Source organism: Watersipora subatra, chromosome 11 (genome assembly GCF_963576615.1).
Source record: "Watersipora subatra chromosome 11, tzWatSuba1.1, whole genome shotgun sequence".
NCBI classification, from domain to species: domain Eukaryota; kingdom Metazoa; phylum Bryozoa; class Gymnolaemata; order Cheilostomatida; family Watersiporidae; genus Watersipora; species Watersipora subatra.
The window spans coordinates 28435318-28452409 of record NC_088718.1 but is presented as its reverse complement, the minus strand read 5'-3'; the positions used below and the strand labels follow the sequence as shown (position 1 = coordinate 28452409).

Sequence of the window (17092 nt, the reverse complement as noted above, 5' to 3'; positions counted from 1 at the left end):
TTATATAATATTATAATATATAATATTTGGCAGTAATTTCATTTCGAACAGAAATGTTTACCGAATTATGCTATAAGAGAATCATTAAACAAAAAACTGGCAACAGCTAGCCAATAAAATCAATTAAATGGTCTGGTATACATCATTGAAGTTTTGATTGAGAACGAATATTAGGTGGAACATTGTTAAAGAAGTTAGCAATAATATATCCAAAATAATTGTTAGTGATTGTATGCAATTTGTTTATATCACATGAGTTAAAAACCTGTACCTGCCATGTAAAAAATTAGTATACAAGCCATGAAAGGTCTGGAAACTTTTAATTGACATAAAATAAAGATTTGCCATAGGTAGTACATGTACATGTGAAGGAAATTCCAGTTACAGCAGCTGGGGAAATAACTAAACTCTAAACCTTTGTTGTAGCAGTCCTTTTTTTCACTGTAAAAATATCTTGCAGTTGCTTGAAGGCTATTTTACTTTTTACCATAGGTAATACAAAACTGCTAAAAATTAATTGCGCAAAAAGGTAATTCCTCATGCAATGAATTATTTTGCTAGCAGATTGCTTCAAACTTTTGAAAACAGCAAAATGCTCTTAAAAACAACTGTATATATTAGACATAACATTTATTTATTTAGTTTTTTATATTTTTATTTATACTGACTGCTAATTCTGTGTTTATTAAAGGTGTGGTGAATCATTTTTATTAATATGTTGTGATGTTGCATTTGCACTATGGGCACAATGTTTAGCATTTTACATTTTATGTACATGTATACCGTAACTTTTTAATGTACATGTAAACTGATACATGTCAGTTTTGTACTGAGGCTGGTCAGGTGTGCACACAGACATTAAACCAGATCTTAGAATGCTTACAGGTTTGGAATATTTTTAAGGTATTTCCTTAGATGTTACGACAATCATTTACGGTTCTCACACAGTGTCGACTTTGTTATCTTAAAAACTAGACCATCAACTCATGCCCTAGTTCAGCTCAGAAAGATGAGTATAAAGTCAAAAAGCGTATCAATCTTCTACCAGAATCGTATATTGTCCATGCTGTCTTACTCTGCTACAAGTTGGATCACAGTGTCTCAAAGACCTATAACCATAAATTAGTACGCTTTTAAAAATTACGTTTCAGGGGCTATTTTACCTAATATAGACAGTTACCATCAGTGTTTAAATGCTCTTAATGCTGATGAGCCAGCTGTATTATAATATATTTGCTGTTTAAAATACTCAGGTCTCATCTCCAATTTACCTGACTGTCTATTACATTTTTATTTCCCTAAAAAACACTACACCTCCTACCAGACACCAATGTCTTGCCAATTTACATCATAGAACAGTGTTAAGCAAAAATAATTTCAATACACATAATTTACGTTGCTATTTTTTGTTTTTGTCTCACGGTCTAATTCGCTATAAATGGCTTTGACCAGTGTAAATAATGTTAATATCTATCTATCTATTTTACCATGTGTGAGCACTTATATGCAAGTAGCAGGATAACCTTTAATACAATATAGATTTCAATATACAGTGGCTCAGGCAGTTAACTTATGAAAACAAGGTATGATTCTACCACTTGAAGTGAATAAATAAGAATTTCCCAATGGGTGTCCTCATATAATATAAACACAGCTTTATAAGCGGGTAACAAACATTTCAATGTTGTTATTTGGAAAATGGGCAAGTTGCAGGGCATAATGCAGAACTGCAAGGCTGAGTCAGCCTGCTATTAGTGAGCAAGTCATTGTGGAGGTGGTGTCTAGTTGATATTCCACATTTCTTCGACTGGGCTTTGAGTTTCTTTTTATAAAAGTAGTAAAATCTGAACGGATTTGACACCATTTAGCTTAGTTAAATTTGGGGAAAGACATTCGCTTTGAGAATACTTCGATAGTATAGAAATGCTCACTGCTGATGGATCCATATCGAGAATATGCAGCTAAGCTGTCCCCAGTGGAGGTAAAAACATTTCAGCGTGCAACCACGTGGGTCTCCGCTACAAAAATGTCTACTCACTACTGTTTCTGCATGACTTTTTTGCCTTTACATTAACATTTACATGCTATGGGTCATCTGCTGGTATGAAGATGACCAAATGATCTCTTTTAGGGCAACTAGTTGGCTAAGCATGAATTGAAAAGTGACCTTGACCCAAAAGTAAGTCTACTTTAGTTTGGTTTTGAGGGATACATTGGTCATTCTTGGAAAGAGTTATAGTTCAACTCCAAATCGCTGAAACTGTAAGGTGCATACTCATCGGTAGCAAACACTCCAGACCCATTGTTAGCGTGGAAACACAGTGATTAGCAAGCAAGTCAATGTAAGCATACTCACTCTGACATACACTTAATAAAGCGAATAGTTAAATAGAAAGCAAAGAGGCTTTTCCACATGAATACCCACATTAATTTCACGGCAATAGCCAGCAGGCGAGCAGCCACGATAACAAGGGTTAAGGAATGAGACATGCTAAACTGGTTAACCCTACTTCCTCCTTCGTAATAAAATCCATTTCATTACTAATGAGATTAAATTGTGAAAATACCTAACAAAGTCAGAGGAATTTTCTAGAACAGACCCACTATTTTTTTATTTATTGCTGCAGTATTGAGAACTAATTTGTCAACATTTATATATGTCCAAGTTTCAGCCACTCGGTTGCACCCAGAAGTTGTTGGGATACTCCACTACAGCCTAGTGGTCGGTAGTGCCTGTCCGCGATCAACTGGGTGGAGCTTGATCCCTGGAAAAACCCATTAGTCATAGGAAAAAGGCACCCTTTTTTGAACTGCCAAGCAAGTCAATACAAGGTACTGCAGCTGTTCACAGATTTTTCATGACAGCCTTGGCATTTATGCCTTCTGAAACATTTTTTACAGCCTTTCTTCTGGTGCGAAGAGCGCTCAAGTGGGAGAAGCATTTTATCCATTCGGAGACGAACCAAGCCTGTATACACGAATCGGTGGTGTTCTAAATTGATCTCTTTAACTCTGCCCGGGCCGATGGTTGATGCCTCCCTAGCAGCGACTACTAAATTAGGAAGTGAAATACTTTTAACTGATCTAATCAGATCTTACCTACCTAAATTTAAATGTGAAAAGCTTGAAAATTAAACATTTAGAATCCTTATTTATTTATGGTACTGGGCACGGAACGTATAAACGACAAATAGGTTTTAATTAACAAAATCTGAAAACACAATTGCTGTAGTATATCATTGGTCAGCAAATATTCGGCACTATTATAATAGTAGTTTTTTCTCATGGTCTAACTTGCTTTAAATGGCATAGACCAGTGTAAATCAAATAATATCTACCTGTCCATCTTGTCATGTCTGTCTGAAGCTGTTGAAAATTGTGAAAACAGTTGCTTTCAATGGGATTTGAACTCTCCACTATCAGCTTGGGAGATTGACAATTCAACAACTGCATCAATCCACCGGTTTATGGACGGTTAGGCAACAGTCGCCATGGCGACAGACCCTTGGGCAGTCTTTTTGTTAAAAAGGCGACAACTTGAGATAGAAGGGTGACAAAGCGGCCAGTACGGCAATAAATCCAGAATGAGATGCGACAGATACATTTACAGATTGGTTGGGCATATAGACTGCGTGGTATACTTGATGTCGAACAGCTTTGCTTGATTTTTAATTAGATATGTATTACAACATTAACATTTTTCGCAAACAATTTTCAATGCTTTTTGTTACTAAACAATATCAACGCATCAGTCGAAAAGCAACGAAGTATATGCACACTTACCTGCTCTAAAGTATTAACCTCCTCAAGTGGAGGAGTGAACCTCCAGCCAGTGAGGAGAACCCCATCAGCCCACATAGTCAATTTAAGGACAGATTTATTCTAAACATAGTTCATATCTTCTTGGCACATACTTACCTGCTGATATCCACAGTAATCTTATAATATAATTCCTTTATACGCAGTAACTTTTATACTGTATTAAAGCTTGTACCAAATATTCACCTGAATGAGATAGTTATTATTTAAAAGACGCTGCTGACATTAATCCATCAATAATCTATCAATAACGCCAAAATATTCTTTTGGTCATCTTTTACCGCAACTTAAAATCTTGGCATTTTGTCAACTCTAAACACAAAGAAAACAGTCACTCATTTCTTTTTCACTTTCTTCCTTGACAGATTATGAAGACCAGCAGGTTGCTTATCAAATGGTATGAGCCTAGAACTTATCACCCTCTAATATATGACTACATAAAAGTATCAACCTTTTGGAACCATTTTGAAGCAATGCATTCTTGAGTTACTAGCATGCCCTGATTGATGAACTGTACTAACGCTAGCTCTGCTATCATATATTAAAACCCTCATTGGCAAATCTCTCTTTAAATAAATTATACTATTGTTCTAATTGCAATATGAAAAGAAAAGCATACATACAAGATTTACTTTATATATGTTAATAAATATGTATCATCTTTTGCTCTTTTGGCATATTTATATAAAGGTGTAAACCTGATCTTTATTATATAAAACTTTGTAAAATACATCAATAATCTACTCTAGTGCAGGGCACGAGTACTTCTTGGCTAACGAGTTTAGACTCGCCTCTTTCCGGTCGAGTTTTTGGAGTATCGGGTAGCTGGTAGTGCTGGGCACGAGTACATCTTGGCCACGGGTTTTTTGGGTATCGGGTTTGTTGATGCGGATTTCATGTCTAAAATTTCTAAACATCAAACATATCTTAAAATTTACAATGCAATTATAATTCTATTCAATTTATTTATTACTTTTTCCTATTTGCTATTGACCGCTATTTGTGCTCGCGACGTTGACAGGCCGGTTGTTAAACTCGAACCCACAAGATCAAAATACTAAAAGATTTTTTTACCCGAGACTCGAGAGAAGATAAATCCATGGGTTCAACGAGTTATATTACCCGTCTCCAGCACTAGTCTGCTTCATTAACTATTTTGTGAGAATGACCTGATTCTGATTGATATCATGTAGATAAACATGTCTAGCGATGGATCTTCTCTATCCTATCTAGAATGACTAGACCAGTTATAATTTGGCAACTGAATATTGCTTTATACTAATTCGAAAAATTAAATGCAGAGATAATTTGAAATTGGTACAGGCATGTTAACTACTCAGTTATATATCCTTGAAATTAGCTTGTTAATCACTGGGTTATATCCCCTTGAAGTAAGCTTGTTAACCATTAGGTTATATAGCTTGTTAACCACTAGGTTATATAGCTTGTTAACCACTAGGTTATATAGCTTGTTAACCATTAGGTTATATAGCTTGTTAACCACTAGGCTAGTAAAGTCAAACTAGGATAGCCTTTGTTGAGGCTTTGGTTCATTCAAACCGCAGAAATTAAATTGTCATCAGTTTTTGCGAGGAAATAGAACCAAAAAAAATTGTTATGCACTGTTGTAGCAAGCGTTTCTACAATTTTCTAATTGCCATGCATTCTTTTGGTGTTTTTTGGCACATTTCTGACTTTTTCCACATGTATAATATTCCACAGTATAGATAAGTATTTATTATTGTAATGAGTTACATTGTATCTTAACTATATCATAATATAAAATAATGTAACCTTTTCTTTAATTCTTCCAAATATTGCAATGTTAGACATACGTGTATTTAAAAAAATATGTCAACGTAGGACAAATCTAAAAAAATTGTGTCCAAAACTAAAGACTTTCCCTTTCACAGTTATTTGGTAGAATTGCGTGCAAAAGCTCACAACATGTTAGACAGCAGTACACTTCAAGCAGGGCAGGTGGGAGTTTGTTCCTTTCAGTTTGAAAAGAGCTGTGTGTTTCTGATTTATAGACAAATTCTTGTTTCTCTTTCAATCTCTTACTTCTTTCATAAATCCGCTTCTTTTCCATTTTTGATGAAAGGTAGATAAACTTTACTAAAAATAATGGAGCCTGTTCTCACATGGATTACAATAGGTACACCTTCATTATGCGTCATATTCAAGTCAGTGCAAAAATTGACAAGAGTTTATTACAGAAGTTGTTCTCTCTCGATGAAAATACTTGCGCAGGTTGACTATTTCATAACTTTGAGAAGACTAAATGAAGTTATTAAATCCACAGATAGATCTACCAATAGCTTATTGGAAGGTCTGGTTGAATGCTTCTCAATAGCATTTTGCTGTTGCTATGGCAACCAGTGTTTAAACAATAATTATATTTTTATCAACATCAAGCATTCTGATCTGATTTAATTAATAGTGGTGTTAAATGATTACTAATTCTCAACCTGAGGAAGATTTTATCCAGATAGTTTAGCCAACCCCATTTTAAAAGTCCTAGCATTTTGTATTTTTAAATTCTCGCTGTTATCACTTTCCTTCAGGAACTGTCGCTACAATAAATAAAATGTGTTTTTTATTTTGAGAAGCTAATTCTATTTTGTTTGTACTATGCATGTTTTTAAAAAGCTTGAAATATAATCAAATTATTAGTATAAGTATTTCCTTTGATCATTTCCACATTAAAATTTAAAAACGTGTTGTTGGAATGTTGTTTTAGTTTCAAATTACTTGCTTTTGACATAGTTAGCATTGACATTAAATTATAATTGTTGAAAATCACTAAAGTAATTAAAAATATGAAGCACAGCAACATAAACACTGGTTGTCCTCTCTTTCCTACTTTATCTTATGCCATGTCAATGTTTTTGATATTATTAACAGATTTACATGATGTTCCTTTATTGTACTCCAACCTTCAACTAATATTAGGAATTTGTGAAATTATTAATTATATTTTTTACAAAATCAAATAAATTACAGAATACTATTAGTCAATGAGCCTAGTTTTTACACTATCTGACTGATTTTATAAAATTGCTAAGAAGCAACCAGCTGAATAGAAGTTTCTAGAATATACAAGCTCTATTCATAATATAAGTTACAAAAATACACTGTACTATAAGTTCTACTCAAACTAGAGATACCACAGAGTTTGTTGTGATTACACATTGCTGCTGCCAGTACTAAGTTCGAGTAAACACTCTTCCTCCTTTTTGTTAGCCTTCATCGCTGCTTTTCCACGCTTCCCGCAACCTATAGTAATCATAAGTACTACTAAATTATTCTTTTAAATAAACTAGTTGAAATGTCTTGGATAACAAATTTTTAACTTTGTTAATAATGATGACAAGAAAGAGTGCAAAGAATAAGGCTCAGTGAAGTTTTTTTATAGTTTTTGTTTGGTTATAATAATACGATTTTCCAATTCCAGAGCACAATGAGCACCCTGAGGTTGTGCCTGGAATCATGAAATGAGAGGTAGTGCGAGACGTGCACCCTTACTGGGTGCACGTCTCGCACTACCTCACTACCACTACCTCACTACCTCACTCTCGCACTACCGCACTACCTACTGGGTGCACGTCTCGCACTACCTCACTACCACTACCTCACTACCTCACTCTCGCACTACCGCACTACCTACTGGGTGCACGTCACTCAGCAAGGAACTCTGACGGCACCAAACATGAGTGTTATTTACTTTGCTGATGTTACTTGTAGCTGGGAATTAATTGGGTTAAATTGAGTTTGTTCTCGGCAGCTTATTAACAAGAGTAAAGCTCAGCTTTAACAGTGCCAATAAGCAACACTTATTTCACAGTAAAAAAGTGTGTTCTATTCATATTAATAAACTTAGTGTTTTGACCTGTCTTGTCTTCTTTAATAAAAACACAACGATGAGTAATTTCAACATTTTTTTTTTAATCTGCAACTTTTCTTACTCCCATCGCAGAAATTATTTTCTTATCAGCCCTTCTACGAATTTATGTAATACTTTTACAATTTTAGTTGGCAAGTCACAGAAAAATAATAATTATAACTAAATTTTAAGCAGGAGAAAGTTTCTATAATGCGTTACATTAAATAACAACCACCTGGCAAAGTATAGATCAGCAACAATACACTTACATTCTCTTAATGGGTAATCTTAAAGATATGAGACCCGGCGATAACCAGCAACCTTTAACCACTTGTCATCAAACTCTAACAACCTCTACTTCACTCTCTTTGCCGTCTTCCTCTATTCCACCACCAGCTGCAGAGGCCAGTTCAATGAAAATATATTGTGACTACACCAATTATCATGATTTAACCGCATATATCTTCCCTGCATGACGACCGATTCAGCTTGACTTTTCGACTACCCTACCACGCGACCTTGACGACTAGACTTATGGAAAAAACCACACCGACAAACATTACGACAAGAACGACAGACAATTAAATTCAGACTTGGACTAGTATGACTGACAAAGAGACGATGATCGTCAACGAGACTACAGACAGACCGACTTTTATGGACTGGGCCCTGCCACTCTTCCTTTTTTGCTTTTCTGCATTTTTTTAATTTGTTTCTCTAACAAATACATTTATTTCTTTTTTTCCTACAAACTTGAGTAAGTTTGCTTCTGACCTTTATCCTTAAAGAATTCGTTATATCATTGCTAATAACATACCATATTTCTTCAATCCCAAACAGAAAAAATAACTTTGAGACACCATTTGCTAGCAGTAGAACAAAAAGATAGTTATTTGAGGAAGTTCTTCATAGCCAACGATTTATTTTTAAAAATAAAAGCCACTTTTTGCACAAAATATAGTTAATGAAAGGAATAAAACTTGCCACAGTTGGTTTGTACAGCTATTAAAATACTATTGAAGGAACTGCACACCACTAACTTGTATCATTCTATAGTTGATACAGTTTGGAATCGTTTATAAGTTAATCAATTGCAATATTCTTCTTCATAATCTTGTAGAAGCATTGCTATTGTTACGATTAAGGCTATACAATTACCAAGGCCTAAAATTATATACTAATAAGATATTGCAGTCCAATAGAAATAAAGTTTACAGACATTTCCAAATTAAGATCTCAAGAAGTCTATAAAAGCTGGGTTGTAGCACCATGTAGGGGTTAGCAGCTTTATAATAGGGATAGCAAGGAATTAATGGAAGGTAAAGAGAGGTTTTGTGAAGTAGGCTATGTCTTGAAGCAATATTACACCACCTCACAATACTTGTTTCAGTATTGTAGAATTTAGACTATTGATTTACAGTATATCTTAATAAGATTAGGTAACCATGGTAATCAATGGGCCCTTTCCTTAATCCATGTACTGTTTAGGTTGCTAGAATATAGATATGTTGGAAGGATATGTGACACGGGCAAAATATATGCAATTTTAAAAATAATTAAAGGGTAGGCAACTTCAATTATCTTAGTTAAAGATTACTCTTTATATAACTGAAGTTGTCTGCACTTGTGCAAGGAACCACTCAAATTCATCACAAACACAAAGTCTAATCAGTATAATTATATAGCTGACTATTTACAGTGAAACACATTTTTAGCGCATCATTTCCTGTTTCTAAGGTTTTCAGGAAAACCTTAGGAAAAAGGTTCTCCTCTAAGGTTTAGGGTGTCATAATATTCATCCTGAAAACAACTCATATCACTAATATTATTATTGGTGTAGATGGATTTTACTGTACATAAAAACCTTACATAGATTGTATCTTTATTTTTTAGAATAAATGTTAAAATTGATTTGGTCGGCTGCCCTCATAATAAGCGGATGCTCACTTAAGATGCATAAGTTTGGTGAAAAACAGCTCTATATAGAAAGCTCCTACTTACGCGAACTGGTGTGTCAAGAAGATGTTTACGTTGAACCAAACAATTTGATGTTCTACAAATAGTTCAACAGTCTCAAAACAAGTATACTTACATTAAGCTGCTGTGCTAGTAGCTACAACTTCTTACACAAGAATGATACTATATGTAAATTAGGAGTCGTTTGCCCTCTCATACTTTGAAAGAGTTGTTAATCATACTAATAAACAGATTGCTCAATCATTGACTATGATGAGCGGATTTAGATACTCCAAACACATGAATTAAAATCTAGCCAACTTGTATGACTATTGGAGCCTCAAAAGAATCACTTGTATTGTGTTAGGTGGGCTATTTGCTAGAGATGTTTTCGTACACATCAGAGTTGATTAAGAAAAACTAAAGTTTCTTGCTGCATCCATCTTCTTGTGATCTAACAAATATACAACAACATTCTAGATTGTTCTCCTATCTAATGACTTTAGTCTTAATACTGAGAACGCTGAGGGCCTGTCCACCATCTGTTAACTCGGATGAAATAAGACAAACCTTAGCTTCATGTTGGCACATGCTCATCACCGAATTTGATTTCTGTTATATTGTAGATTTCACACTCTGATTGGTAGTTGGTTTTGAAACTTTGTGAGATAATTTGGCATTTCAATTCTCAAGCATTCAAGAGTACAGTTTTATTTCATCTCAAGAGAAAACAGTTATTCAGGTTTATTTTAACGAGAATGTGTTTTTACGGCAAAAGGCAGAGACACTTTAATTAATTATTTGCGGTAGCTTTTAGGCAAATCCATAATTACCAACATCCAAATTTCAAAAATATTTGATTTAAGGAAGGAAATATTAGTGCCTGAGTATTTCTGAACTGTTACGCTAGGCAGGATAAAAACAAACTGAAATTATTTACTCTTCAAAATAACCTCAAAGTAACCTGCTTATCTCTGAGCTATAATTAAAAATTGATTGTTTTAAATTATACATGTTTACAAGTGTCTTCCGCATTTCATGCTCAGCGATTAACTTGGTACCAAAATGTAGGTTTGACAAACGTTATCTAAAGGGTGAAATGTAATGATGACAGCTACATAAATACATGTACTCTATTATAGTGTACAAAATTAATTACATCTTAGCGTTTCACAGTAATCTCACAGGTGCTTGTAAGGTGTGAAGATTATCATCTTGACATAATTAATAATAGTGTGTAGATAATGGAGATGAAGAGACCATGGGTCGCTCGCTAGCTTTAAATAATAGAATTTATTTTATTCAATTTTGGCTAAAATATTTGTTTGGAAATTATACTTGTTAATATTAAGGGACTGAGTACATAAAAAAGCTTCAAGTATGTGAATGAGAATAATTCTGACTGGAAAAAGTCTACAGCACCCGGTATTCCCAGGCGGTCACCCATCCAAGTACTAACCGGGCTCGACGTTGCTTAGCTTCAGTGATCGGACGAGAACTGGCGTTTTCAACGTGATATGGCCGTAGACACTTGTGAGACACTCAACACACTCTATTAAGGCAGTGTTGTTATAATGTTCACCAACCGTGACGAGATTGTCCAATGGGCATTTACTTTGATATTTCTGTGCTTTTCATTATCATCTGTTGAAGCGCAGAGGATGTATAGTACGGGTGTATAATGACAGTTCTCATTCGATCACTGAAGCTAAGCAATGATATTGGAGGAGAACAAAACACAAATACTTTTACATTTGGACTCCTAATCATCCTCGACCAGACTGAGGATAATTGCTCTGAAAGCTTTTCTAAATCAAACAATTCTGAATGTAGGTAAACATTATTTAGCCTTTTATGTGTTGGTGTTTGTAATTTGTTATGGTGTGGTTACACTCACAGTGAGACACTAAACTAATGTGTCAGCCGTAGTCAGTCGCAAGAAAGGTTATCTAAGGTTAGTGTTTTTGTGCAGAACAAGTTTCTGTAACTGTGAGAGGATTAGATTAAATCAATTAGGCCTATATGTGTCAGTTTGTAATAAATAAATAAAATCATTCATTATCATATTGCCAAAGGGAAATGTTTTGTTATAATAATTATGTTTGATTTAATAATCATATAAGTTATAATTATATAATTTTTGCAGCAATAATAATATTAATATAAAAATGCATTGCTTTTTGTGTGTTTCCTTTGAATGAAATACTGCAATGGCTCGACAGTTCTATGTATAATGGTTAGCCTTTGCACCTTTAGTTCAATTTTTCCCAAGACAAAATTTGACCGCAGACAGAGTAGCACTTCTGCCCTAAAAAACTTAGACTGTTGCTATAAAGCAAAACTGAAACAACAACTCAATCTATGGAGATGGGCACTACTTTAGTTTCTCATTGAAGTTTGTTTTGACAGTAACGGCGCTGTTGCAATGATGAGCCCACAAGTATCAAAGTTCACAACAAGTAGTATTGAGATAGCAAGGCCTATTACTGTCTGTAGGTAATTATCTTATAATCAACAAGAATATGCCAGTGATTTGTTTTCAAGTGTCTGTAAGCTCTATTTTTTTCAGAAAATCAAATATGACAATTATCCTGTGAATACTCACAAGCCCTAGCAAAAATAACAATACGCTTGTATACTTAGTAACCCTATTAGTTATTGCCTTTCCACTAGGTTCAATAAGTTTGAGTCTGCGAGGGGTGTAGTGACAGCCCCTTCTGTTGGCAGGGGCCGAATAAACTCTTCTCTCAGGGCTTTATTGTTTCCTGTCTTTCCACCTCACTGGGTAAATTGTACCTGCTGTGTGCTTCCTTCTTGATGAGTTGATCCTCTGCAGGCTGTTTGCTGCAGGCTCCATTCTCTATGTGACCTCTTTTGCTGCTTGGCTTGCTGCCAGCTTCTCGCTCTCTGGCTCGCTGCCAGTTTCTGTCTGCCTTGACCTGCTGCCAGCCTCTCCTTATAATTATACTTCTCTGAATCATTACATAGTGTCATTGGATTCTTACCACACTTTCGTGATGCCTATTTCTAGTGTCTTCGATGTCAGCCAGCATTCTTTTCTGACATTTGATATCCGACGTCTTGACAGTTGACATCTTATGGGATTCCATGACGATGCAATGCGTGAATTAAACTTGCCATGGATTCCATGCCGATGTGATGCGCCCGTGAATTAAACTAAGTCAATAAGTTGTATAAAGTTGGCCATAACCTGAAAACTATTGATAGCTGATTTATAAAAATGGATTTTGCTATAATACTCATCCTGAGACATTCTAATGATCTAGCTTACATAAGACAAAAGAGATATTCATAATTCTATAGTCATATTTGCATAGCCATTATATTTATTTCTATAGATATAATGACTATGCATTCTATAGTCATTATATAAAAAATATTATATATATTTTTTTCAAAACATCAAAAATCATGCGTAGTTATAGGCCTATTATGATTTCACAAAGTCATATTATCTATAATAAATGATGTTATAAGCGTGTTCTATATATAAAAGTGTTGTAACTACTCGATTTGTTTATGACTGGTTGATGGTTCGATGTATACATGTTCTTGCTTGTGCTTGTCACTCTGCAAAGTTGTCTGCTCTGTAGAAAAACCTTTGGCAATTATTGTGATGTGCTGCTCTCCTTCATATGTAGTGGTGACATCATATATGGTCATACATCTACCAAGCTTGTTAATGTCTCTCCTCAGCTGTAATGGTTAGATGGCTCCTTTGCTTGATACATAGGAGAATGGGGTTGGTACATCATTTACTTCACTTTTTGTAGCAGCAGGGTGCCACTTGTCTCATTTTTTTGTTTTCAATGTTTCCTACGCTGGCTGTTGTAACATGCTTCTAACACTGATACACTCCTTCCCAGTCTCACACGCTGACCTGTCAGTGCTTCCAACGCTGATGCATTCCTAGCTTAGCTGTTTTTCACGCTTTTATTTTAGCGTTACAATTCCTGCAATGCCAATCTTAGCGTGATCGCTGCCATCTGTCACGCTGCTTGCGGCAGACTACAAATTTCAATGTTTCTAATTCTGACACATGCTGGCCCTCAAATAAAGCCAGACTCTGGCTTAGACATTTCCGACGAGTGTTGCAACTACATTTTGACCATTCACTGTAAAAGGCCCATTTTTCCTTGCTTTTTCATTCAATTGCTTCTCCTTAAGCCTACTTTCTGATTGCTCCTGATTTCTTTTCTAAAAAGATGGCGGACTTCAATTGTCACATTTGTACTGTTGCAGGGGTGTGACTCGGCGTTGTGTGTACCGCTGCAGCCATAGCATCTGCTTTCATTGTCATGAGGCTCTAGTTGCGGAGGCCATGCCGCATTGACGACATGACATTTACTGGCCTGAATTTCGGGCTGCTATTCCGATGGTGGTTGCGGAGGAGCATGGCCCCTCTTTGTTGGCTGTTCTATACTTTGCGCAACTCTCTGCTTTTCTAGAGGTAAAATATCCTAGTACATCCATTTTTAATTGTTATGTGTTTCTATCAGTACTTGTTATATTAATTGATTAATTGTATTAATTGGTTATCATCTCTTTTTATATCATTCCAGTCGCTCAATTATGTCTTGTAGCTTGTGGCCTCTCATGGTTATGCCAGGAGACTTGTAATGGATTTATATATAATATCTGCGATATGTTGGCCATTTTTGTTTGGCTGAGAATTTTACTTTCTTCATGACAAACAACCGGTAGACTTGAATTACGAAATTATGAATCATGTTGTTTGCTGAGAACGGTGGTCAGTTTGGTATTTCCGCTGACGCCGGAACTACAGAGTAAATAGCCTACACATGAAAAGATAATGATTGGACCAAGTAAATAAAGACTTTAAGTTTATTGGTCTACCATTTATGTTTAGAAGGTATAAAACGCTGTGTTACCTTATTTTTACTCAGTCTTTTTTTCCTGCTCTGATCTGAATATATTCTAAGCCTTATTCTATATTCAAGGTATGTCTTAGTCGGAATTAGTAAATAAAAGGAATTATAACCTGTGAAATTAAGCTTGTTGTTATATCTATCAATCTAGATTGTGGATAAGAGATTTTAGTCGCATGCTATGCTATTCTAGGCTGTAACGGCTTATCACCGAACAGCGTTGGTCTATCAATATCTGATTATCTCAGATATTGTTTGAGTTTGTACAACTTTCCATAGTCATCATATCACTATGTCAAGTTGATTATCCTATGTCAATTGATTGTCTCAATTACATAGGACTACGTTATTGAAGTGGCAATTATAACACGAAAGTCATCCTTTCGGGGTTATGGGGTTACACTAGTACTGTTCATCACAGTTTAGTGTAGCTGTGAGCAATATCAATAACCCGAAAGTCATCCTTTCAGGGTTATGTGGCTATGCTAACACTGTTCATCACAGTTTAGTGTAGCTATCTAGGCCTATTTAAATATTAGGGTTAATATTAATCTGACAGCATTTAAACTATAGCCCGTGAGTTCTTGAAGGTGTAGTAATACGTAGGTATTAGGGAAAATCCTTCACACTGGTGGCAGCAGTGGGATTCTATATAGTTTATAATGCCCCCGTGTCGGCGTCGTCAAGCGTCACCTGAACCAATGGCAACAGGAGGCGCAAATATGGACCAATTAGCTCAGGCTTTGGCTAATTTGAATTTAAATAGACAGGCAACTTTTAAACTACCTAAGTGTGATGGTAGCGGAGATGTTGAATTGTATTTGCAGCAGTTCATTGATATTAGTGCTGCTAATCAATGGGAAGATCGAGCCGCCTTATTACATCTAAAATGCGCTTTGGAAGGGGCGGCTGCGGCTTGCAGTCGTGGGGAGACACTTGAAATCGTCTTTCAAAGTCTACGAGCTCGTTTTGGCATTAGTCCAAGACAGGCTAGAGATAAACTAGGACAGTTAAGGTACGAGAGTAACTCATCGTTACACGTACTAGGAACTGAGGTGAAGCGATTAGTTGATATTGCTTACCTAGCTGCAGGTCAGGAAGTACGAAACACCTTGGCCATTGACTCCTTCACCCGAGCATTAAATCATAATGCGCTTCAACGCCATTTGTTAGTGCTTCCAATTGAGTCAGTAGCTGATGCTGTGATAGCTGCTCAGGAGTATTTCCAAGTGGGAAATAACTCGGGAAAAACAAAACATCACGTTGCTTCTGTAGAAGTGGATCAGGTTTCTGTCGAAAAGAAATCGCCAATGGAGCAGGTGATGGAGAAAATGTTACAGCAAATGGAAACAAACACGAAAGTTATGCAACAGCTTTTACAGCAAAAATCCACAGCTACAGGTAGATCCTCCGGCCAGGCATCTAACAATGGATCGAGAACTCCTTTGCAATGCTATGAGTGCAGAGGCCCTCACCTAAAAAGAAACTGTCCCGCTTTGAAGACGGAAACCTCAAAGGCGGGAAACGGAGGTGGTCCACAGCAGTAAGGCCTGCTGACTGTGGCAATACTGATAGGTCAAAAAGTCAGGAATCTACCAACGCTTCTAAATCGACATCACCCCAAAATGGCAATGATAGTCTCTTGTCTTTGGCGATAGATGGGCCCAATAGGGAGTTACCTCGTTCATCACAGGTAACTGAACCTACACGTATCAACACCAGTTACTTCCTCCCAGGGAAAATGAACAGAGCAGACCTGTTCATTTTCTGATAGACTCTGGTTGTACGTCTAATATCATATCACAGCATGTGTTTGAAAGAATATCTAAAGGAGTTAGAGATCAGCTGATGCCATATGAGTCTCAAGGAAGACTCGCAGATGGTAGTCAGATGGAGATCTCAGGGACAATCGAGTTGTCAGGAAGACTCAGAGATATTGCTTTTGTGTCTGAATTCTTAGTATGCCCCGTCACTGAGGATGCGATACTAGGAATGCCATTTTTAGAAAACAATGCTTGTGTCATGGATTTTAGACTTCAGAGTTTAAAAATGAAAGGCAGAGAGCTGAAGTGTACTAATCGGTTCGGTGATCGACTGCAGAGCAAAGCTCAAGTGGTTCACAAAGTTACCATTCCATCCCATTCTGAAATGATAGTGAGGGGTAGACTATGTGGGAAAACGACAAACGAAGTTGGGGTAGTTGACAGATGGGAGGAGAATCCCAAGGCTGCTCCTGGGTTGTTGCTGGGAACATGCTTGGCAAAAGTAGGTGAGAAGTTGCAAGTCCCAATACGCTGCATTAATATAACACGAGCACCGATCGTGATAAATGCAGGTAGTTGCGTGGGGATGTTCCATGCGGTAGAGATTCCAAGCGATGGAGAGGTAAAAGTACGTCAAATAACAAATGTGTTAAATGAACGTAACAGTCAAACTGAAGACCATCTCTCAGTAGGCTCTATGCCTGAACATGTGGGCTCTGTATATCAGGAAGCAATAAAACTTTGCACTACTGACAGAG

General features: G+C 36.2%; 1 long non-coding RNA gene and 1 other non-coding gene across 3 annotated transcripts in view; one reads left to right on the top strand and one right to left on the bottom strand.

Annotated features, from left to right (window-relative positions):
• Positions 1–11071: 11071 nt before the first annotated feature.
• Positions 11072–11190, bottom strand: LOC137409057 (5S ribosomal RNA). The gene has a single exon (XR_010980304.1). It is a non-coding gene; the product is annotated as a 5S ribosomal RNA (ribosomal RNA).
• Positions 11191–11363: 173 nt separating this feature from the next.
• LOC137408417 (uncharacterized) overlaps positions 11364–17092 on the top strand; it is a 32739-nt gene continuing 27010 nt past the window's right edge. The window contains exons 1-3 of one of the 2 annotated variants that reach the window (XR_010980081.1): positions 11364–11490; positions 13324–13424; positions 13925–14132. This is a non-coding gene — a long non-coding RNA (uncharacterized lncRNA). The remainder of the gene's footprint in view (positions 11491–13323; positions 13425–13924; positions 14133–17092) is intronic. The other variant, XR_010980082.1, reaches the window with a different exon arrangement.